General features: G+C 34.5%; 1 protein-coding gene and 1 pseudogene across 1 annotated transcript in view; one reads left to right on the plus strand and one right to left on the minus strand.

The window, feature by feature from the left end:
- LOC139980143 (uncharacterized) overlaps window positions 1-20,821 on the plus strand; it is a 101,827-nt gene that overhangs the window by 31,353 nt on the left and 49,653 nt on the right. The window lies entirely within an intron of this gene.
- LOC139967238 (mitochondrial glutamate carrier 1-like) lies at window positions 716-19,843 on the minus strand (annotated as a pseudogene).

Consider the following 20,821-nt stretch of genomic DNA (forward strand, 5'->3'; position numbering starts at 1 on the left):
TGAACCCTTAGACATATGTAACAGCCCACCCATCATTCATGCGCGGATTCAGGAGTTTAGGGATTACAACCCCACCACTTGCCATTCAAATACCAAAGTATTAATCACTACAAACTTCCATGTCACGTAATTCCATTTTACGTCTAAGCTTAACATAATATCGGACCTACATGGGCGTCGGATACATTGGGGAGGAGTTCTGAGGGCTGGAGTTTTCATCGCACCCAGGGTCACACCCTCTCGATTATAACATTCCGGGTCCCTCCCTCCAATGGGGTAAAACAGTGATGCTTATTATGTAGGATTGAAAGGACGTGAGGGCCGGTGATGGGGGTAGGAGAGGAAAAGATGATTCAACAACCATGAACACCACTTAACCACTTTAAAGCTGGTCACACCATTACCGTTATTTGAATAAACGAAATATTCATATTAAGATATGTAAAAAATATTATATAAAATTTTCCCTAATCTTCGAGAGCAAGCTTTTCATACTTCAGGTGGAATTAAAGACAAATATTCTGAAAATATATCGGTGAACAGAAATGGTTATACCAGCCGCTTTGGGTCTGATATAGTTACTATGCCATGCGACTACATGCTCCGAAGTACAATCTTCCACAGTACTTCACAAAACTTCCACTTTCTTTAAAACACATTTCCAAAAATCATTTACTCAAGATGAGGATTAAAGAACGGGGAAGAAGCAACAAAATTTGATGAGCTTGAACTGTTTTATTTATTCCATCAGATTACATCTTACAGACGAAAATAGATGGTATATATTAAAAGTTGAATAAACTGACCTTTTACCCTCAAATAAAACAGTGTTAACAGTCGAACATGGAGGGATGAAATGCAATATTTAAATGAATTTACTGTTTCTTAACATGGGGGAGAACCCAAAAGCCTGAGTTATAATGAACCTCATCTCCATTTACATGTCTCTGACTTGACCACTACTCACGAGATGAACCACAATGTGTTGAGATTCTGTCTTTTGTCCAATAATTACATAAAATGGTGAAGAGTGAGGTAAGAGCTATTTATATTGTTACTTATCGGATACTGCTAAAGCAGTAGGTTAATATCAAGGCTGGTCAGGGCCAAATAAAACTTTACTTCTTCCCGTTGAAACCTTTTACCTATCAATAAAATAAATTTATTGCATTCGTCTTAAACATTTAAAGAAAATACAAGCCAGTAATTGATAGCCACATCACAATATTAACAGTATCAAGCTTACTGTTTGGAAAAAAATGAGCACCGACATGCGAAGGTGTCTTGCGCAATATTGAAAAAAACATTAACTGTTAGACATCCTGTATGATGGTTTATACCAAGATGAAACAAAGCACACAGGGAGAGGTATGCATGATGCGAATTTAAGTAGTTTATCAGAAAATTGAGAAATATTGCATTTACAGTTTTCAACATCAATTTGGTTGTTCATGGCAGAGAGCGTTAATGACAAAAGTACAGTGCCTTTTATGATTAATTTGTAGCCGCATATGATCAAATTTCATATTTTTTTCCCCAGCATCTTTAGATCAACCCACAGCCTCATAGGTTATGGTTAGTGAATATATGAATTATAAAATTAAATGCATTTTGTGAATGTATCTGGCAACAAAAGAGGGAGCACACAGACAAAAAATATTAATGTAGTGAAAACTTTCGTTGTGATGAAATTCTAAATTAAGAAAACATTGACAGCAAAGCAAGTATATTCAATATTTGGGAAAATGGAGCTTGAATTTTGTTCTGACGGAATAAGCAAACATATAACATTTTATGGAGATTCTTGACAGAAATGTTTCTACATGCTTCTCAGAGCATTAGTTACATATATATCTCTAGCATTAAGATACACACATGGCCCATGAGATGTAAAACTAATGAGTTCATATTCATATGCAAACGATAAACATACAAATAATTCAAATGTTATCAATACATCTGACAAAATGAAAGCACTTTTTTTAAATATGTTTTAAACTCATGTAAGGTTTGTGGTTTGTGGTATCAGTATGTGGTATCATACTGAAACACACTTTTATTTTTCCAAAGACCTTCAATATTCTCAACTGAGCAACAAAAGCCTAGCCCCTCCCTCCCCCCCCCACCGTCCCTCACTCCATACTTCTACATTCATATTAACACCACGCTACAGCTACAGTAGTACTGTGCTAGCAAGTTAAAACAATACAGTCACTTCAAATCTATAACTGATCAAAAATAACACTTATGATATAAATTCCTTTGTGATTTTCTCAAATTCAAAAGGTTAAAAATAACCAGAGTGGAAACGGAATTTTGAGAATGTGCAGCAAAATAAAATTAATACATTAAGCACTATTTTAAGTAATGCCAAATTCTAACGAACAATAAACTTCAAGCTACAGTTAGCAATAACAGCAAACAGGTAATGACCTTATTGAACATGGAATGCAAAAAAAATTTACCATTATAAAACAGTAGACATGCAATAAAACATTAATGTACTAGCTATTCTAATAACTTTGCTCATTTTTATCATTTAAAAGGATTAATATGAAACTTTTATGGAAGAAAAAAATAGTTCACACTGCTTGTGCTAGTTGAAACCCCCTATTTGACATCTTGCCACTTTTTGAGATATGGTGGATTTAATGTCACCTATTTTGACTGGCCTAACCTTCAACTACTCCAGGAAATAGGATCACAGTAGCGAGTCTGTGATGTCATCTGGGCAAATGTTCTCAAAAGCTTTACTTAGGCTATTATAATCTTCTGTTTATTTATCCTAAAAACCTGAAACATTTGGAATATTTCCTTAGCTGTCAAAGTCCATAGAATTTCATTAAAATCTATCTTTCTTGAAGAAATGATCTTATCTTCTGTTTATATACAAATTATAAAGAAAAACAAACACATGTTCAGCTGAATTGCCCAGATGACATCATCCATTCTGCTGTTGCCAGATGCATTAACACAAAATTTGTAAAATTCAAATGTTTGCCATACAACATCCTATGAGGTTCTTGCCTAGATATGCAGGAACTTTTCAGCAATTTTGCTAAACCATCAACTGCAGCCACCAGAATATCCTTTTAAACTAACTGTAAGAATTACTTAAGTAATAGCGCATTCTGAGCAAGATGGACACAAGGAATACCAATGAATGCCATGGAAGGAAAACACATAGGAGAATGAACACAGAACTCAATAATCTTTAAACCTGTTGATTGTCATACACAGCAGTTACCAAAATACAACCAAGGTAACCACGGTAACCAAGGTAGCTGTTTGGTAAAAGAGTGTCTAAGAGTGCCTAGCACTAATACACTGTAATGTATGCATTGATTGACATTCATTTTATAGTGTAGTCTTTTAATTAAGTAAAATCGACCAGAAGCAGAGAACATTGCAAATATAATTAGTTTATATGACATTAATAGATGCACAGTTTTGCATTGCATGCAACTGAAATATGCTTATTTTATGGTGCTCTTATCATGCAATTAGGGTGTTAACTTTTGGAAAGAGTCCAGCAACAGCCATCCATTATTTGACACAGAATGTCTGTGTGTGTGTGTGTGTGTATATATATATATATATATATATATATCTTACAGAACCAACAGACCCATTACTTCACTAGTACATATCCCTCATACTTCTTCACCCAGTACCCAACCCACTAACTTTTTGAATGCATACAAAGAGTCATGATTTTTTTTTGGCAAGAACTGACACTTTCTTTTTGTTTCTTGGTCACTCGGTCCCTACATTCATGAATGTCTTGCAAACATTAATCACATATATTGTAAGATAAACACCTTAAAAAATCTAATAATGTTCATATATGTATGCATTCCGAAATGAGAGGCATTTCACAAACATGATAATTTACACAATAATCCACCAGGAAATTCATTACAAACTTTTATGCTGTGTATTCTACAGCTATTTGATAACTTAATAGATCTACACATTCCATAAAACATATTAGATTTCCTTAAAATGTTACACTAATGGTTTTAAAATATCACAGTTTTTGACTTTTGAGTGGGACATTTTTTTTCTTCTATAGATAAAACAGAGTTTACTTAACATTTTACAACTGCATTTTATTTTAATTTAAAAGAAAACAATCAAAGCTAACAAATAAGTAATGAAGGTTATTATTACACATTGAGCCTTACATCAGCTACTTGTGTACCTTTGCTAAAATTACACAAACATTGCCTCCAGATTGTCTCATGTTACTGGTCTAAATAATACAACACTGGACACTTGTCTGCTCAAAACTTATCAACTATTGGCATAATTAGGTCCATTTGAGCCAGACCGTATCAAGAGGTGTTCCATCCTACCTTTGGTTTTATGTTACTCAAACATTTTGTTGCATAAAACTCCTACCTAAGACCCTGAACCCCATCTTTGCCAGTCATTCTACCTAACACCCTTAACACCCTCTTTGCCAGGCATCCTACCTAACACCCTTAACCCCCTCTTTGCCAGTCATCCTACCTAACACCCTGAACACCCTCTTTGCCAGTCATCCTACCTAACACCCTTAACCCCCTCTTTGCCAGTCATCCTACCTAACACCCTTAACCCCCTCTTTGCGAGTCATCCTACCTAACACCCTGAACACCCTATTTGCCAGTCATCCTACCTAACACCCTTAACCCCCTCTTTGCCAGTCATTCTACCTAACATCCTTAACCCCCTCTTTGCCAGTCATTCTACAGTACCTAACACCCTTAGCCCCCTCTTTGCCAGTCATCCTACCTAACACCCTTAACCCCCTCTTTGCCAGGCATCCTACCTAACACCCTTAACCCCCTCTTTGCCAGGCATCCTACCTAACACCCTTAACCCCCTCTTTGCCAGGCATCCTACCTAACACCCTTAACCCCCTCTTTGCCAGTCATCCTACCTAACACCCTTAACCCCCTCTTTGCCAGGCATCCTACCTAACACCCTTAACCCCCTCTTTGCCAGTCATCCTACCTAACACCCTTAACCCCCTCTTTGCCAGGCATCCTACCTAACACCCTTAACCCCCTCTTTGCCAGTCATTCTACCTAACATCCTTAACCACCTCTTTGCCAGTCATTCTACAGTACCTAACACCCTTAACCCCCTCTTTGCCAGTCATCCTACCTAACACCCTTAACACCCTCTTTGCCAGGCATCCTACCTAACACCCTTAACACCCTCTTTGCCAGTCACCGGTCCTATTTGGACTTCTTTCCTGTATAGGTTTTGGATCCTAGTCTCTAAAATACTTCACTGTCTCACTTCCCAAATTCTTAGATTTGCATATCACAATTAAGCTTTGCTCAACCGATACTGGTGACTTCTTAAATTTGGTCATTATAAGGCTCACTTGCAAACACAATTTGCGCATTTAACATATGTATTATTAGAATACAATCAAACTTAAAACAATTTTTGGCATTTAATTCAAATATGAATAAGATCAACTGTGAGTAATTTGGTACATAAGCATAGGATGGACTGATATTCATGGAAGTTGCAGAGAATTAAGAGCTTTAATTAATCGAAGGTAGTAACGGTAAATTGACTTCAGTTGTCCCTACCACTTGCCATACTGCACTCAATTTATAATCCTTTTACTTACAAGAACAACTGCCAGGCCCCTTTATAAATCAAGTTGCAGTGGGTGTCCTGATAATTATATCGTTTACTGAACTTCATTATCAAACTAAATTAGGGCTCAAGATTGCCAGTAACTTCGTCAATATTTTTGACAGAAAAAAAGCTGTTTTGCAGCTACTGGAACTTTTAAGAGTTTGACAAATCGTTTTATGATAAACATTTGCTGACATTTTTATATTTGTGTTTTCTCTCATGTTGGAAAGATTAAGATGCATAAGTGACTTTCAAAGTTTTGAGAGCTGAAAAAATTGCAGGGGTGACCTGTAATATCAATGAATATCCATGGGCCTTAATTCGAGCCCTGATGCTAAAATAAACAAAAATAAACATATATAGAAGCATGATAGAGTCCAACAGCAAAGAGGGCAATATGTCAAATATGGAAACAAACAGTTGAGAGAAACTTGATAAAATCACCTGAGAACACTTCTGCAGAGGGTGGATGGTTGACAACAGAAGAACCTAACATTCCAAACTTCCATAGATACATCTCTTTCTACCTCCACCGATATATATTACGTCGATATTTAATCACCTGAATAGGATACTATCTTGGAGGGAATTTTGTAGCTTGCTTGACTTGTCCAGGGTCACAGAAGAGGATATTCGATATGATTTAGTTTAATAACCTGCTTGTCCTGTCAATAACAAATTCTCCAACACCGATGAAGTAGACTCCTTGAGCGATACCGAACAGGGGAGCGATGACAAACACACGTACCATGGCACCTTTCAAAAATGCCATTGGGCCTTCCAGTTTCCAGATCTTCACGAAGCAATCCTTGACGCCGGTGTAGGTCTGGTCTCCTTCGGCTTGTTGTAAGGTCTGTATTCTGGTCTTCACCACTGGAAGGAGGTAATAATTATCAATTAAACTAAATGCGGATTCCCAACTTGAATCGAAAAAATCTATTTAGAGATCAACCCACCGATAGTAGAAACAGCTTTCATGAGAAAACGTTTACTCCGGAGATGAATAAACTGAGAAGTAACAACTGTCAGTATATTGCATTCTTGCAGTTAAAACCGACTGTGGTAGCTACCAAGCTGGTAGTTACACAAATTTAGAATTTGAAACCGACTGTGGTAACTACAAAGCTGGAAATTATAAAAATTAAGAATTGCCATTGTCACCCTTGTTGTATCGGTAACATCAAATTTTATATTAAGTGTAGTCACCCTCTAAACCAACTATTCCATCTGCTTTTCATGAAATTAACGTCCTAACATTTTAAATTCAAAATGATACTTTGTGGAGAAGTTAGCCCTTTGTTTAGAACTTCATAAGATATTATATTGTCTTAATTTCTCTTATTTAAATTAATATATGGGTTTAACACCAAACTTTCCAATTATCGGACAAACGGAGGCTAACTAAAGCAATTATAAATATATATTTTTTTAAATTTCAGGGCTTTAAAGTATTATAGACCCTGCCCCCCCCCCCCCCCCCGCCAACCCACACTTCAAATGCTTAATTGCCTCAAATTCCATGAAGCAAGGTAAAATTTGTTTTGTTCTTTTGGTTCTCTTTTCTAATTGTAAAGTTCTGTATTTTTTCAGGGAGTGTCACTACCCGACAAGCCCTATAGGGTTTTTTAGTACACTTCCTTTCACATGTTTTGTTTCTTATCTCCTTCTATGTCATATATCATACTTATGTTGTGATATTAACCAAATAATGAATGAAATAGCTTTCCACGAATGTGTAGATTTTCAATGCCAAAATACCGGCCACTTGAACATCCATTTGGCCAGTTCAGTTTCAGATATTTTACAGTAAAGTCCTTCTAATGCATTGGAGGTTAATTCCATAGTGATAAACTTAAGTGATTACAGGAAAGTATTTCTAGACTCAAATCATTATTTATAAACATTATAAGCTTGAGTATCCTTCAATTGATCATTTTTCCTAAATGTTTTCAAATATTATAACCATTAATATTTAATATTGGACTCACCATCAACAGGATTTACAGCTACAGAAGCAACACAGGCTGCTATACAACCAGCTACAAACGAATGTTGGAAAGTAGCCTTCTCTGTTCCTTCTGCATAGCCCTACAGGGAGACAACAACAAAAAACAGCAAATTATCTTCAGAAACACCCAACAGAATATTTTGAAATGAGTGACACAGGCAAAACTGCTAAAATTAGTTTTACTGGAGTTTTGTAAAACACAAAAAAAGAAAAGACTTATTAGATCCAAGCTAAAACAAATTGTGGACAATGCCACCCCTTCCCAACCTCGCCCCTGCCCCTGCCCCCACCCCACTCCTGCTGGCAATAAAACAAATGTAAACAAAAACAAAATGTAAAACTTACAAGTGCATTTACTGTATACGTGCAAACAAAGGAAAAAATAGATGACTGAGAATGGAATATCTCTAGCTAAAATAAATTGTAGACAACACCACCCCTTCCAACCCCTCTCCCCTGCCTACCCCCCCCCCCTCCCCGCTGGCAATATAGCAAAATGTATTTACAAACAAGTGCATTTATATGTGCAAAGACAAAGGAAAATAGATGACTGAGAATGGGATATCTCTCGCTAAAATAAATTGTAGACAACACCACCCCTTCTGACCGCTCTCCCTGCCCACCCCACCCCCCCTTGCAATAAAGCAAACTGTATAAACAAACAAGTGCATTTATATGTGCAAACAAAGGAAAATAGATGACTGAGAATGGGATATCTCTAGCTAAAATAAATTGTAGATAACACGTACCACCCCTTCTGACCCCTCTCCCTGCCCACTCCACCCTGCCCCCCCCCCTGCTGGCAATAAAGCAAAATGTATAAACTTACAAGTGCATTTATATGTGCAAACAAAGGAAACTAGATGACTGAGAATGGGATATCTCTCGCTAAGGTTGCTCCTAAACCTTTATACAATCCGAAAAAGCCTCTGGTCCTGATCAGGTCCCTTGTTAAGTCCATCGCTGTTAACGAGCCAGAAGCGGCCCCTTTGACGACTCCACTCACGGCCGCTTCCACACCTCCTGCTGTGAGCTGTGTTTTCTTGTGAACTGAAAAAAAAACATAGCATGAAACAGATTGTATTTACAAGAATATCTTGGAGCAAACATATTGCAACATGAATGATTGTAAAAATGATCTACTTTGGGCATAATTTGATGATATCGACTGAGTAGGTGGTTTTCAGGGAAGGGAATTCCCCCCTTTCAACCTGACACAAATATTCAAAGATAATTATTGAAAAGAACCTTCCATTTGGACCTAGAGACATCTGTATAAAAAACATGTTTCCAAAATGTGCCTCAGAATCTCCTACAGAGGTATAAACTTCATTTGATAGTTTTTGAAGGGGGAGGGAGGGGTGGAAAAATCTCCCCAGATACCTTGAAGGGGAGTTGGATTGAATCACACCCAGGGCCAAACCTCTCTTTCATAAAATCATAAATCTGCCAATATGATATCAGCCTAAGACTATAATTGTGAAGCCTGATGATGACTGAGGTCAGCAATTGCCAGTTTGGGGACAGCTCACCAGCAGAAACTTGAAATGTCAAAACTAAGAAAAATCTGTTAAAGAAACCGACCACTTAAAATACATGTAAGATTAATAACAATTTTATTAATATTGATAATTCATTGAAGCACAGCATATGTGATGTGATGTATAGCATACAATCAAATCATACCCTATATGTATTATGTACCATAATCAAGGATTGATAAACGTGAGAATCTTTGAGTACCTTTCCTACCAGCATCCTGTAGTTGAATTTTGAGTAATTCCATAGGAGTAGTGGCAATAACTTGACAAAGTCCAGCTCCTGCACCCGCAAGTAGCTCTCGATAGAAAGGTAGTTTACTGCAGAAAAAATGAAGAAAACTATAAATGATTGAAGCAAACTATTATGTGAAAGAGACAATTAAGGTAAGGTTGTCATCTAATTTAGGTTGCAAAATTTTTAACATCCTTCAAATTTTATTCCTAGACATCTTTATACCTTATAAATGAATATACATCTAGACTATCTATCACATGGGCTTAAAGCTTAGGTGAGTTGTGTAAGTAGGCCTTAGAAATATTTTGGAATAATTCAGATAAAATTTGATCTCTATGCAACCACTGATACTTGTAGCAAATTTTGGAAAGACAGGAGGAAGGAGAGGGGGAGGTGGAGGAGGGGAGGGAGGGGAACGTCAAGACAGAGCCATGTAAGGTATTTTACTCACCCATCGGTACGAAGCATGTATCGGAAAAAGTCGTTTCCGACTAGTTTGAGAGCTTTCTCAGGAGTGATTAGTGTAACGTTAACTCCATAACCTACCAGGAAACATGAAAAAATAACAAAAATAATTATAATAAATAAATAACTTGTATCTTGAAAATTACAAATTCTACATGCTTGTAGAGTAACAACCAAAAAATAAACACATGAAATTGACTAAACTTGAACACTTCTGTCCCCATTCTTTCAAAGCATGCTGTTTGCATGTATTTTGCCTATATTGAAGTTTCCTGGAACTTTTTCCAGAGTCACATGGTCATATTCGAAACCAAATCGCCCCAGTGATGAAACAATTGATAGATACATCAGAAATGAGTACAGTACTTTTAGCTGGAAACTAGAAATATTAAACCTCGCACAAACCTTTATATAAACCAAAGAAACCTTCAGACCTTGCAGTCTTTATGAAGCAGTCCAATCTGGTAACAAAGATATGGAAACAGAATGTCAAAGGGCATTCATAAAGGTAAAGCCAAGTAAATTTGTGTCTGACAAAAAAAGAGTAAGAATAGACGGACTGATGTCAATCACATGTTCTCCTTGCATCATTACAATCTCAAAGGTTGCCTGGTTGAGTACAGTCAATAAAACTTTTGAAAAACTGCAGTGCACTGGAAAATTTGGAAATGTATATACAATTCCCTCGTAAAATTATCCTTACCTGGTAAAAGCTACCGGGCAAGACCCTTTAAAGGACGACCATCAGTTTATAACACATCACAGTATTATTTTGTGTTTACAGTCAATTTTTTACTTTTTTTTTAATTCGGACAAACACATACAGTAATTATTTCGATATGTTTTAGCACCACATCTCCTACCCAACATGTAACTTTATGTGGACAAAGGTACAGAAACAAAAGTCTGATTTTGTAACTTAATTGTTGAACAAAACACAAACTGATCACATTGGCAGGACAATGGGACGAATAAGCAGCTGATTTACACAGTGTGCAATGTACACACATGTCACATGTGTCCGACAGGCTGACTTCCTGACAAATAAGAGATACCTTATCTTCCTTGCTTCCTCTACAGGGTGTCACTGTTTTCACGTTACATTCTCTCTCACTCTTGCCAAACAGGAAATATTACTTTGGAACAAACGCTCTTAACAACACCTGACTACTTAAAGGTTAAAAGTTCAAATCCTCTCCTGGATCACTGTTTTCATGTTTGATCTATTTTACTATTGCTCTTACTTCCTGAAAGACCACAAAAATGTGACTGACTTTATTTCAAAGCAGTATCTACAATACTATGCCTTACAATGAAGCTTCCCATCTCTGAATTGGTTGGGATACCTAGATAACTTTAATTTGCTTAAGGTGCCATATAATTTAAGTCATGTTCAGTATCTTTTCACTGGGCAACCCATAAAGGGAAGGAACCCTAAATGCAAGCAGAAATCTTGATTAGACATAAAATACATGGCCGACTACACATAACATTATATGTGACAACTCAACTTATCCTGATCAAAATCATGCATTTTACAATTACAGTACGACTATATTTTCCACGTTTTTGCCTCGACCATCTGCAATTCCTGAGCATTTTGAAAATAATTTGTTTTCCCCCAAAATATACAGCCAGTGGAGGAGCGTCCATACAGTCAGGGGGGCGGATGCCCCCCCCCCCTGACGGACTCAAATGGACTGCTGGCGCCTTTTTGAGCTTTTTACCACTTTTTACTTATTCGCGATTATTTACTTTTTTTATTGCGCTTTCATCTACTTATAGACATTTGTCACATTTTTTGGCGATGAAACCTATCTATTATTCATTTATCTGCAAATAAGCAAGGCCAGGAAAGGGTAATTTCCGGTGATCTAGGGTGTATCTTTACTCAAAAAAATTTCTCCACGCTCCGGTTATCAGAAATTACCGAACAAGTCCAATATGAAGTTAAATCTAGAATTCCCTGACCAGGTTTGTCATGATATATTGTAGTGACCATAAGTTGTGGCATATAGCATGGACTAAGAATAAAATGAAATTTTTATCTGAACTCAAGTGGTGTGTCGTTTCATATCGTTCATATGTTACTATATCACTTTGACGCACATGGAGACAAATGAAATGTTTTATACTGCTATCATTTACACTTTATTATTTGTCATGATAAACCATAATTTAAATTAAACGACAGAATAAATACACAGAGACAAATGACGAAAATCATTTTCTTCTCCTTTTACACTATCACCATACAATTACCAATAACCATTCACAAATACAACATATATCAACATTTTAATTTGATCGACACTTAACTACAGTGTTATTTGTTGACTGCTGTAAGTCAAATGCGGCACTTTAGGATCAGTTACTGCTACTTCTTCCCTGCATATCATCTGCTTTGCGCGTGGGCTTTTATTATTTATGTGTCCTATACAGTGTAGAATACTCACTGAATTATAAAAACTTGGCATTGCAATGGGATCTTTCACCTCGAAATGATTCACATTGGCTATATTAGGCAATAACGCTCACTCATTCAAAATGCTCAACGAACCAAAGCTTTAGTTTGGGTGTAACCGACCTTACTAGTTAGTTCCTCTTTCGTAAACGTGCTTGTAATGACTGTGAAAAATTAATCGGCATAAATATTTATATATATATATATATATATATATATATATAAATATATATATATATATATATATATATTTATATATATATATATATATATATATATATATATATAAATAAATATTTAAATATATAAATATTTATGCCGATTAATTTTTCTGTGAAAAATTAATCGGCATAAATATTTATATATATATATATATATATATATTTATATATATATATATATATATATATATATATATATATATATATATAAATAAATATTTAAATATAAATATTTAAATATATAAATATATAAATATTTATGCCGATTAATTTTTCACAGTCATTACAAGCACGGTTTACGAAAGAGGAACTAACTAGTAAGGTCGGTTACACCCAAACTAAAGCTTATATATATATATATATATATATATATATATATATATATATATATATATATATATATATATATATATATATATATATATATATATATATATATATATATATATATATATATATATATATATATATATATATATATATATATATATATATATATAAGCTTTAGTTTGGGTGTAACCGACCTTACTAGTTAGTTCCTCTTTCGTAAACCGTGCTTGTAATGACTGTGAAAAATTAATCGGCATAAATATTTATATATTTAAATATTTAAATATTTATATTTAAATATTTATATATTTTTATATATATATATATATATATATATAAATATATATATATATATATATATATATATATATATATATATATATATATATATATATATAAAAATATAAAAATATTTAAATATAAATATTTAAATATAAGTTTTTTCACTGTTCTTGATTTTCCAACTCATTACGATTTTCATTTATATATATATATATATATATATATATATATAAATATATATATATATATATATATATATATATATATATATATATATATATATATATATATATATAAATATATATATATATATATATATATATATATATATATATATATATATATATATATATATATATATATATATATATATATATATATATAAGCTTTAGTTTGGGTGTAACCGTGCTTGTAATGACTGTGAAAAATTAATCGGCATAAATATTTATATATATATATATATATATATATATATATATATATATATATATATATATATATATATATATATATATATATATATATACATATATATATATATATATATATACATATATATATATATATATATATATATATATATATATATATATATATATACATAAACATATATACATAAACATATATATATATATATATAAATATATATATATATATATATATATATATATATATATATATATATATATATAAAAATATATAAATATTTAAATATAAATATTTAAATATAAGTTTTTTCACTGTTCTTGATTTTCCAACTCATTACGATTTTCATTTATATATATATATATATATATATATATATATATATATATATATATATTTATATACATATATATATATATATATATACATATATATATATATATATATATATATATATATATATATATATATATATATATATATATATATATATATATATATATATATATATATATATATATATATATATATATATATATATATATATATATATACATAAACATATATTTCTCTAAATGCAGCATAGTTGTTTAACAGTTTTTCCGTTATTCCTATATATACATATACATATACACATATACATATATATATATATTTAAATATATATACATGGGCGGCGATCATGGGGGGAAGGGGGGACATGTCCCCCCCCCCCAATATTTTAGGTGGGGGGTATAGTATCTAATATCCCCCACCCAATATTTGGTAGCATAGTTTTTTTGTGGCTATAAGAGCATATTTTTTACGATATCGCTAGTAATTTCAAATAGAAAATGCTAAGATGCAACTTACAAGGCCTGGGAAGTGCCATTTCCAGCGATCTGGGAGGCATTTTCGGCCAAAATTAGTTAGTAGTTTTTACTTATTTTCGAAATGAATTAGCTAGACGCACATTGGGCGCAGATCCTGGTAGGGACAGCGGGACGCGTCCTCACCAACTTTTTCAGCGGTGGGGACATGATATATCGTGTTCCCAACAATTTGTCTTGTGCAAACGCTGCATTGCAAATTTCCCTTTATGATTTTTGGCGCAGTTTGATCCAGCATTGTGAAAATGACATGCAGCAGTTCTCATTTATCCACAGTTGTTAAATTTTGGAAGGAAATCGCATTTGCGGAAGTCTATAATTGTGTTTTGGGAGAGGACCCAGACCCATCGTATACCAAAGTCTACTTGGATTATTTGTCCCCTGCTTTTTTTTTTTTGCAGACGCCCATGTGTTAACCTCAACTTAAATTTCTAAGTTATGAGATCTCAAATTTTAGGAGGTTTTGGGGCATTATTAGGTCTGGAAAGTGTTATTTCCGGCGATCTGGGAGATATATTTGCCCCAAAAATTCTTATATTTACTTACACGCACATTTACTCACAGCGATTTATTTTAAGCAGTCACAGGGCCAAAAATTCACACAAAGTAGTTCAAATCTTAAATCATTGAACAAAGTTTATTCAATATCAGTTCTAGACAGTCATTCTGGACCATCTGAACAAGCCTGAGACTAAACCAACATTAACAACAATCATTATATTATATGACATCAAAATAAAACTATACTTTCCATAGACAATATTCTTCCTTAATAATTTACACTGATGTAATTTGTGACAATTAAGGGAAAACAACTCACATGAAATGCTTGGCTTTAAGGTACAAAAGATATGCATGTCCATCGTCGTGACAAATTAATTAGAATAAGCCAGAAGCAAATATGATCAAGGGTAATTCAACCAAGAAACACTGCGGATGCAACTCACATGCAATAATGATACCCACGCACGACGACACGTACAACACTGACATGCAACGTGAAACACAGCATAACACACATTAAAACAATCGGAGACCATTAACATGGTGTACCGCTGAGTTTTTGGAGAAAGATTGTTAAACAAATCACCTGCTGCTGAAGAAAAAAGTATAAACATTCAAGAGTTCTGCTGCCTCCATTGGTCTTTATTATGAATTAATGTCTCAATTTATGACATTGAGTTCAGGCTATTGGCAGTATCTTGAGTTTACACACCGGCAAACTCTTCTTCCACCCTGAGCTCTTGTACGTGATTTGTTCAGTTGGGTAGAGGCAGGTACGGCAAACATTTCATGAATAAATTGTTTTTGGCTGCCTATTATAGGTGAATGAATAGTCAAGACCCTAAATTCTGGGACATTGATATGCGCAGAGTCGCCTATTTTTAGTTAGTTTTATTTTGAGCCAATAAGAAACAGCATGCAGTAATTTATTCCTTATTTACAGCACGATAAATTAAACAAAAGCTTGTTTTTAACAATACCTAAAAAAACTTGGGTGGAAACCGAGATTTGTAGCAATTATTTTTAAAGGCTGTTTGACAACCAATAAAAGAGCAGGATTCCTGACGGTTTCTCTTACCTTCATTATGTTTGAATGTATCTAGTCCAAATTCCTGTGATTTAGTCACGGTGAACAACAAAATGGCGACTTTTGTCTAGCAATAACGAATAAATACGTACATAATGTATGTTTATAAACATACCTTGAACTCTGTATGACTGTCAAGTAACAAATTCAGCATTCGTCGTGTTTACACCTTACAACAATAATAGTGACAATGTAACGATAGTTTAAGAAGTAACGTTACAGTTTATTTTGTTAAATTGTTCGCAAATAAGTTACTATGGCAACGTTAAGGCCATATCGGTTAAACATTGTTGTCACATGAAAACAGAATTGACTCTTTTTACATGGTTGAGGCGATCAACATGATATTAATATTATGCCTACAACTGGAAGACCAACAGGCTAGGCTTCAAAGGTTTTGCTAAAATGTTGTGGGCATGTGATTATTCGTGAGGATACCAGATTTACTTGTAAAAGAACACGTTTGTGTTCTTGTACAGTTGGCCTAGTTGAGTTTGATAAGAGCTCCTTTCATTATTTGTTGTATGAGGCTATACCAAGCACTTTGCCCCTCAAAATATGGACTCAGTAGACCATCTCTGATATGACTGATTTACAAACAAGCTCAAAGACCACTAACTCTTTCTATATGAAGAAAAAGTAGTTTGAGCGAGGGATTCTAGTTGAAAACTCTAGTTCAAAGCATGGAATATCCATGTGTCCATAGAAGATCACTTGAAAGGGCAATTGATTTTCAGTATATTGTATGTATTATGTGCTTTTTTTGCCGAAAGTAAAACTGAACCATGTTGCTCAGCAACAACAGACTGTCTCTGTGCCATCCAAAATATGATTCATCTAGGAAGTTGCACACGCTAATAAAGTAAACTCTATTATTGAAACTAGAACAACAGTATTTTCTCATTTTATTGTGAGGTGGAGTTGAAAATTAGTTATTGATTTTCAATGGAGGTTCTTTGTTACTTCAACGCGTTGAAGTTATTTCGGTCTCTAATAAGTTGTGGTGCATTTTGCTCGGACACGGAGTTAGTCCATGCTGGTAGTAATACCAGTATTATAGAACGCAGTCGCACTACAATCAAAGCCGATTGTCAGAAATGTTCCGATGCAATCATATTAGCCAATCAGACGCAAGAATGAATCTAACAGATAGAAGGGGGTTGTAGAATCCTTTTTTGCTGCAGTATTAGGTTAATGCAGTCAGAAACAGCAGAACATAGTTATACAGGTGGGTGGTGGCGAGGGGTATGTGACTGTTTTTACTTATAGATTTTAGGCACTTGTAATTTATGAAAGAGGGTGCTAAATTGTAGGTTTACACATAGAAAGATTGCATGTATGCCACTGCAACTATGTCTTTACCACCTATGCGGTGTTCACACAGAACACGCTTTACAGGTATTTTGAATGCCAAATGTCAGTCAAAGTTTTGATCGCCTGCAAAGCTCTTCTACTGTAAGTGGACACGATTCGAAATCCTTTTGGACTTTCACTCACTTGATTATATTACAAACTACAAGTCAGAACAGGAATGATTGAGAAATTGCTTTGGCATCTGGGTATTTCACACCCTGCCGAATGTCCAGGGAACCCTTCTGTTAGAAAACATGACCTGAACTGATTGATCACATACATGACCTAAATAAATGTATTATTTAAAATGACCTTTACGTAGCAAATATTTTCCTGCATTATTGCCCTGAGAGCAAGAGGATGCAACCGATGCAGAGGGAATTAAGGTAAATATGCAACGTGTCACTAAGCTAAACTAAATTATTTTTTCTTATTATAAAATATCAGTGTTTAAATACCCTTCTGTTGCCTCTTTCAGAGAGGAGCTAATGTTAAATTATCTTATACTGGGCACGTATACTCATCTACTTCTCAACCAGTTTTGTAGTTGTGGAAATCACATTAACTGTTTTTATAGTCTTAAATCCTTTATCTGACTTTTAGTAGTGAACAGTACATATTTTACATTGCTTTCTTCAATAATTCACACTTATGCCAATTCGGCCAATAAAGGTAGTATACACACGGTCTCTACATAATTGCAAAGACACTAAAAACTGCAAACCACAACTTCTCAAAAGAACCAATCAACCTCAAAGTATAGAGTAAACAACACTCCCTTTACAAAGATTTTCGTGCTGAAAGTGGTCAATGATGCGTTTTCAAATTTCCTGTGATTTTATTTGGCTTATAGTCCCTTACCATTTTCTGCAAACATTCTGGCATCTATAGTGCTAAAGTAAAACAAAGTTTGTTGTTTAAAGTAACTACTTGTAACGTTACTGCCCCCTGTGTAGAGATAGCCAAGTTTGTGCTTTAGGCTATCATATGTGTGCACATAAATATAACGTTAGGTGTTGTTGACACATATACAGTATAACTTGCGACTTTTGAAAGGGGCTCATAAACAATATGAGCAAGTACTAGGCCTTTAGGGGCGTTTTCTTATGTCATTGAGATTTATACGTAATATTTTCTTCATCATTTATGGGCTTCAATTAAATCAGTTAAAAGTGCGGTATTTTCTGTCTAGGCACAATTTTGACTTAACATTGGTTTTGTTCACAGCGTATTCATAGCCCAAAACATTTTCTTAGACGCTATGTAAAGGAGTTTTATAGCCCGTACAGAAGTGCGCACTGCATAAGGCCTTGACCAGCATATAAAGTAACTAATCTATGGCAAAATTTCCAGCTTCAGAATTTGACAGTATTTTGTTGGTGTATACTATTTACAGCTTTCATCATTTGATTTTTTTTTCATGCACATTATAGACCTATCACAATAGGCATTCATTGCGTACAAGCCAATGTTTTGCCAGGGGTCACTATAACTACTGTGTGTTCTTGTAGAGGTATGTTAAAGTGGATGCATGTTTTCATGGAGGACTGTGGGACGCAAGTTTTTCTGATAGGACGCAAATATTTATAAGACGTTGCGCCCCGCGGACGCAACTCTTAAAATCCGTGTACCAATACTGGGTATACACACGGTCTCTATATAAATTGCGTATCCACTATACTTTATTCCAAGAATCTATACCATATGACGTATATCAGCAACAAATCAAAGCATTGGCCTCACTTGGAACTTGCTTTAAACAATAAATATGTTAAGTCAATATTCCTTCGATCAGCTTCATCGAACGTCAGTTAGAACCTGAGCTAACTGTAGGGCCTGTAGGGTTTGTAGCTATACTGTATTTTGTTTGAACAAAAGTAATAAAATAAACACGATTTTACTAACTCAACAGTTTATTCACGTGCGTGTTTTTCTTGGGTCATACTGAAACATGCAGTACATAGGATTTTGGTAAACAATGATGACCTCACTTAGTCGTGGGTGCATACTCTTAATTACAGATTGAACAGAGCATGAGGTAACTTATCTTAACACCCCTCTTCACCTCATATTGTAGACTTCTTTAACTAACAACTACTAGAACATCAGTGATCATCTCCTCTAGTGGACAATATTGGAGATAAATGTTTCCTTCATTTATTACACTCCTTATAAAGTGATACTCGATGTCAATATGATGGATCTCTGGCAAAATATTGCTTGCTTACATAATGCAGTTGCCCCTTGATTATTACCCTTTATGTAGGCGCATGGCATTTCTTCACCAAGTACCCCCTTTAACAAGTGTAAGAGGTAGAGTGCTTCCATGGTAGTGTCTCCTTGACCCATTTACTCCGCGTCACACGTTGAAGACCGTGGGCTGTCGCTTTGCTCTCCAGGATATTGGGCCATTATCCTTACTCAAAAAGAAGCAATATATTGTGATATTCTCCTGTCGTCTGAATTCGTACAATGAGAGTCACCATAAGTGGTTAAGGTAATTGGCTCTGTATCACACCTCCGATAGGTCAACATGTAACCAACAGTGCCCTTCAGGTGTCATAGAATATGCTTAACAGTTGTAAGGTCTTCTACTCTGGAATCAGCTAAATGTTGGGACAATTCCCCGACCACACATAAGAACTCAATTCTGGTACGAGTAGCTGGAAATATCAGGCTTCCCACAAATTCCTGTTTGCAATCCTAATTTTAAAATCCAATCACAATGTACCTACTTTGTTTCAGTGAGGTCTCAACCTTGTGCAGAGTCTATTACTAATTAGTATGAAAAGTTCATTATAACTTTCATCTTGAACTTACGTTTCATGGAGCCCTTGAATATATTGACAAGGTTTCCATTGCCAACGCAATGACAAGGTCATCAACCCAAACTAGAATATAACTAATGGAAATTCCAACCCTTTTGTAATAGAGACAATGATCTGCGTGACTTGTCTCAAATGCCTGGTTAATCAATTGATCATGGAGGAGTTGGTACCAGTTCCTGCTTGAACACTACATGAGGTGACGTATCCTAACAGGGCCTAGGTTTTAGAATAATATTAGTAACCTAGTCAGAGACCTAGATTTAATAAAGTTACGCTATTAGGCTTAGTCATAGATATATTGTGAAGTTGGAATTGATATGTATCCAATACATTTTAAGCTGTTCAACCTTGTGTATTTGCATTGCTATGTTATGAACATTCTGTCATTTCTGATCTATGTTTAATCAGTGTTGTGTTTTTGTCTTTTTTTTTTAAAGATTTACTTGGGTATTTGTGATATAATATTCAATGATGGCTATGCCAACAGAAAAAAGGAAGACCTTAGATAGGACGCTAGAGAATCTGAGTGAGGACCTTGATGTCACGCCTGCAATTATTCATC

The sequence above is a fragment of the Apostichopus japonicus genome, chromosome 1 (assembly GCF_037975245.1).
Source record: "Apostichopus japonicus isolate 1M-3 chromosome 1, ASM3797524v1, whole genome shotgun sequence".
Lineage (NCBI taxonomy): Eukaryota > Metazoa > Echinodermata > Holothuroidea > Aspidochirotida > Stichopodidae > Apostichopus > Apostichopus japonicus.